Consider the following 6,000-nt stretch of genomic DNA (forward strand, 5'->3'; position numbering starts at 1 on the left):
GGCGATGTCATTTACAAAATAGCCTCCAACACTCTACTCAACAAATTGGATGCAGTCTATCACAGTGCCATCCGTTTTGTCACCAAAGCCCTATATACTACCCACCACTGCGACCTGTATGCTCTCGTTGGCAGGCCCTCGCTTCATACTCGTCGTGTTCAGGGTCTTGCAGTTTCAACTGTTCTGCCAATTCATACCGTGCTGCATTTATGAAATTTCAACATCTTGGTCATGTTCTGTTACCATCTCTAGCACCGGCACCCAGAAGAGGACTGGCCACTCCCAGCAGGTATATCAAACTGGTTTCTTTTTATGGTTTTAAAGAAATGGCTTTCTTTGCCACTCTTTAAAGGCCAGTTTTGTGCAATGTTTGACTGAAAAATGTTTCCTAGGCTGGAGGTTTCCCACCTCAGCTGTACTTGCAGATCACCAGCTGTACGAAGCTGCATCTCTAGATCAGTTTGATCCTGTATGAGCTGAAAGCTTAAAAGGATTCTTTGATCCACCTCTCCCCATACTGACACCATTCTGATACTCTGGCCTTCCAGATTTCAATGCCATACAACTCTGCACAGTCCTGGCCATTGGGATGTTTAAAGCTTGGGAAATACTATCCAAATGCTTTAAACTCTTCTTCTTGCAACACCTGTATGCCCTCCAGACCTGCCTGGTGTGTTCCTTGTTATGTGGACATCTACAAATGTCTGGTTCATGATGCTCTCTGCGCTTTTAACGGACCTCTAAGACTATCACAAAGTGCAGGTGTCTTTAGACCTAAACTCTCCTTATACAGACTCATTAAACATCTCATCAAAATGAAATTTAGGTCAACATTTGGATCATACAAGCATCCTTCATTATGGTGCCAGACATTTGCTGCACTAAAAGGGGCTGATAATACCGATCCTCAATTTTTCATGTCATTTTAATTTGTTAAAAAAGTTCCAAATATACTCAATAAATGGATGCAGTCTACTTCATCCGATTTTGTCCACCAAAGCCCCATAACTACCCACAAAAAAACTGTTTTATATCTTGGCTGGCCCTTGAAGCCTGCCAAACCCTGTGGCTCCAGGTCATCCACAAGTCTCTCAAGGGGGCCCCAACTATCTCAGCTCACTGGTCACCAAGCAGCACCACACAAGGTCTGGTACAACAGTTACTCAGGTGGTCTTCCCCAAATCCTTCTTCCTTCCTGGATGTCTCCTTCCAGTTCTCTGCTGTCCAGTGTACTGGTTACATCAGGTGGTCTGTTAACTGCAAAGATCTCTGTTTTTACCTCCCTCATGGTCTAAGCACCAGCTGTCAGAGCAGCTCACATACTGCACCTGGTACAATCTGTTGCCATCAATCTGCTCACCCCAGGTCTGTATTTATTTATTTATCTGTGTCTGACCCCAAATCTCAACTTGCACATCCTACCATTCCAGTTTTAATTGCTAATTAATAATTACTTTGCCACCACGGCCTATTTATTGCCTAACACTTACTCATCATACATTCGTTTGCACACATGGTATATAGATTTTCCTACTGTATTATTGATTGTACACCATTCCTACCTCTGTGTTGTTGTTTGTGTCAAACTGCTTTGCAGTATCTTGGCAGAATGTTTTAAAATGAGTAACTTGTTGGTTTGCCAAGGACTACCTGGTAAAAAAGGCAAAGGTCTGGAAATCAGCATATACGTTTATATTCAACAGTTACACAGGTTGTCTGGACCAGAACACACTGCAGGTCTGGTAGAACAAATTCAATCAGGTTGTAAGGAATACAAAAAATAGGAATACCTAGGATAGGATAAAGTAATCCTTCTCACCCCCCTTTAAACAGATTTAGATGCACTATTAATAAAGTGGCTGTTCCACTAGATGTCATAAGGTGAATGCACCAATTTGTACATTCAGCAAAAATAAAACAGTCTGCTAAATGACTTAAATGTAAATCTAAACAGTTACATCAGGTGGTCTGGACCAGACCACACTGCAGGTCTGGTACAACAGTTACATCAGGTGGTCTGGACCAGAACACACTGCAGGACTGGTACAACAGTTACATCAGGTGGTCTGGACCAGAACACACTGCAGGTCTGGTACAGTTTAGTTACATCAGGTGGTCTGGACCAGAACACACTGCAGGTCTGGTACAACAGTCACATCAGGTGGTCTGGACCAGAACATGAGGTCTGGTACAGCAGTTACATCAGGTTGTCTGGACCAGAACACACTGCAGGTCTGGTACAACAGTCACATCAGGTGGTCTGGACCAGAACACACTGCAGGTCTGGTACAACAGTTACATCAGGTGGTCTGGACCAGAACACACTGCAGGTCTGGTACAACAGTTCATCACCCCACTGTATTTATTTATTTATCTGCGCCTTTCAACAGTCCTGGTGGTCTGGACCAGTAGTACAACAGTTACACAGGTGGTCTGCACTATCTGGTACAACAGTTACATCAGGTGGTCTGGACCAGAACACACTGCAGGTCTGGTACAACAGTTACATCAGGTGGTTCTTCTCCACATCTCTTTTACTTCTGGATGTCAGAACTTCCCATCCTGTCCAGTGTAAAGGTTAATTGCAGGCGGTTTTTGGTGATGGTCTACATACTAATGGCCCAGCTATTGCCATGCTTTGTTTTCACCATCATAGGTAACATATCTGTTGTGTCTGTCTTTTAAACTTTGTTTACTCATCCGCTGTCAGTGGAATTGTGTATATTTTCTGCCACAGACACCCAACCCTCTGAAACACTGTTCACGTAACAGGCAATTAAACAATTAAACTATATTTCATCTGAAAAATGTTTATTGAAAACATAAATCAATTTGCCCAATAACCACTTATTGTCTTAAAAAGACATTGTTACAGTTGTTGTTTAGCTAAAATGGTTCTATATAGATTTTTTTTTAGGGGTCTCCTATATTAAGAATGCAATAAAACCCTTTTTAGTTGTATCCAGATATTTCTTTTCTAAGAGTATAGTGAGTGACATTGTGTGTTGACTTATTTAATGATCTGGAGTGTAGATGGAAGAGTTTCTGAAGAATCTATTTACATCATGTTTTTGTACCAATATTAGCCAAAATCATTTTTTCTTAGGGAACTTCTTAGGGGGTTGGGGGTGTGGAAATGACCTGGACAGGTAGGATGTCAGATGTAACAGCAGAGAGGCAACTCAGTCTCTGGACCTCCTAGCAGACTGCTTCTACTCCACAATCTCCAGGTTAGTTGACCTTTATTATTATTGTTGCCCGAGGAGGAAGGGTTTTCTAGACCATGTGTGTCTGCTTCTGCTCTGCTTGTTCTTTGGAGTCTGGAACGACCGGGTTACTGTACAATGACTGTGACAACTGCTGATGTAAAAATAAAAGGATTTAGAAATTAATTTGATTGATTGGTTGGTTAATTGATTGACTTATTGTCCAACCTGGATGGGGGTGTTTTTTTGTGTAGGAAAGGATGAGGTGCCAGGGTGTGTTAGTGCTGGTCACTGCTGGGTTTCCTGTTGGCAAACCAGCTCAACCAGTTTAAGGCTAAGGAAGGTATGTCAAGTGCGTGTGTGTGTGTACATTTTTCCCGACATTATCAGGACCACAATCTCCTGACAAGTCTTTAGAATCTCCTGACAAGTCTTTAGAATCTCCTGACAAGTCTTTAGAATCTCACTGACAAGTCTTAGTCTCTAGAATCTCCTGACAAGCCACTAGAATCTCCTGACAAGTCACTAGAATGTCCTGACAAGCCACTGAATCTCCTGACAAGCCACTAGAATGTCCTGACAAGTCACTAGAATCTCCTGACAAGTCTCTAGAATGTCCTGACAAGCCACTAGAATGTCCTGACAAGTCACTAGAATGTCTGACAAGCCACTAGAATGTCTGACAAGACATGACAAGCCACTAGAATGTCCTGACAAGTCACACTAGAATGTCCTGACAAGAGCATGTCCGACAAGCCACTAGAATGTCCTGACAAGCCACTAGAATGCCCTGACAAGTCATTAGAATGTCCTGAAAAGCCACTAGAATGTCCTCTTTCTGTGCTGTCAGTGGGCCCAGAAAATGACCTGACAGGTAGGATGTCTGCAAAGAAGACAAGCCACTGATGTCCTATTTCTGACAAGCCACTCCTCTAGAATGCCCTCAAGTCTCCACTAGAATCTCATCTGTCTGCCCTCTCTCTGGTTCTCTGCTCTCTCTCTGCTCTCTACTCTCTATTCTCTCACTCTCTCCTCTCTCTCTCTCAATTCAATTCAAGGGCTTTATTGGCATGGGAAACATGTGTTAACATTGCCAAACAATGACTAGATAATATATAAAGTGAAATAAACAAAAAAATTAAAAGTAAACATTACACATACAGAAGTTTCAAAACAATAAAGACATTACAAAATGATTGACTTATTATATATAAGACATATATATATATATATGTACAGTATTTTTGTTTAAAATGTACAAATGGTTAAAGGACACAAGATAAAATAAATAAGCATAAATATGGGTTGTATTTACAATGGTGTGTGTTCTTCACTGGTTGCCCTTTTCTCGTGGCAACACCAGCTCACAAATCTTGCTGCTGTGATGGCACACTGTGTAATTTTTCCCCAGTATATGGGAGTTTATCAAAATTGATTTGTTTTAGAATCTCTTGTGGATCTGTGTAATCTGAGGGAAAGTATGTCTCTCTAATATCTGGAATCATGTTTTGGGCAGGAGGTTAGGAAGTGCAGCTCAGAATTCCACCTCATTTTGTGGGTCAGTGAGCACATAGCCTGTCTTCTCTTGAGAGCCACTGAATGCCCTGACTCAATAGAAGGCTATGCTCACTGATGTCTGTACATAGTCAAAGCTTTCCTTAATTTTGGGTGCAGTCACAGTGGTCAGGTATTCTGCCGCTGTGTACTCTCAAAGATTGAGCATTCTTCTCTCTCTCTCTCTCTCTCTCTCTCTCTCTCTCTCTCTCTCTCTCTCTCTCTCTCTCTCTCTCTCAATGACAATAGACACGTGTGTTGAATTTTTGATAACTTTGACAGATCAGTAGTTGTCATCATGTTGCTAGGTAGAGTAGGGTGATATGCTAGTTTACACACTCTGTATGTGTCCTAAATGGCTTTCTATTCTGTCCAGAACCCTGTGGGGTCTGGTCTAAAGTAGTGCACTGCATAGAGAATGTGGTACCATTTGGAATGCAGTCTATCATGTACTTCCTGCTGACTTTATAGATCAAAGGTCACATTGGGGGATCTAGACACGGAGCAACAGGAAGATCAAAGGTCACGTTAGGGGATCTAGACACGGAGCAACAGGAAGATCAAAGGTCACGTTAGGGGATCTAGACACGGAGCAACAGGAAGATTAAAGGTCATTGTGGGAACAAGACACTGGGTAACAGATAACATTTCACTATCTCTGCTCTGACTCTACCTTGTGGACATGAATTGTAGTTACGTCTTTGGTTTCTGGGATTCATCTGATTACTTAATTAATAAACTTAATTAATAAACTTAATTAATAAACTTTCACTTTAAAGTTAAAATCCTTAGTTGCCACATACAGTTTTGGACTTATAAATGAACGTTATATCCATTCATTCTCCAAGAAAATAACTTACAAATGCATCATGAGCAGTCTGAGAACCTGAGGCCTCTGGAGCAGGTTTTCATCAAGGATCTCTCTGTACTTTGCTCTGTTCACCTTTCTCTCGATCCTGACTAGTCTCCCAGTCCCTGCCACTGAAAAACATCCCCACAGCATGATGTTGCCACCACCATGCTTCATCATAGGGATGGTGTATGTTTCCTCCAGAACGCCCAGGACCTCTGACTGGGGTGAAGGTTCACCTTCCAACAGGACTACGACCCTAAACACTCAGCCAAGACAACGCAGGTGTGGTTTTGGGACAAGTCTCTGAATGTCCTTGAGTGGCCCAGCCAGAGACCAGACTTTAACCCGATTGAACATGTCTGGAGAGACCGGAAATAGCTGTGCCAC

The sequence above is a fragment of the Oncorhynchus keta genome, unplaced genomic scaffold (genome assembly GCF_023373465.1).
Source record: "Oncorhynchus keta strain PuntledgeMale-10-30-2019 unplaced genomic scaffold, Oket_V2 Un_contig_17410_pilon_pilon, whole genome shotgun sequence".
Taxonomy (NCBI): Eukaryota; Metazoa; Chordata; class Actinopteri; order Salmoniformes; family Salmonidae; genus Oncorhynchus; species Oncorhynchus keta.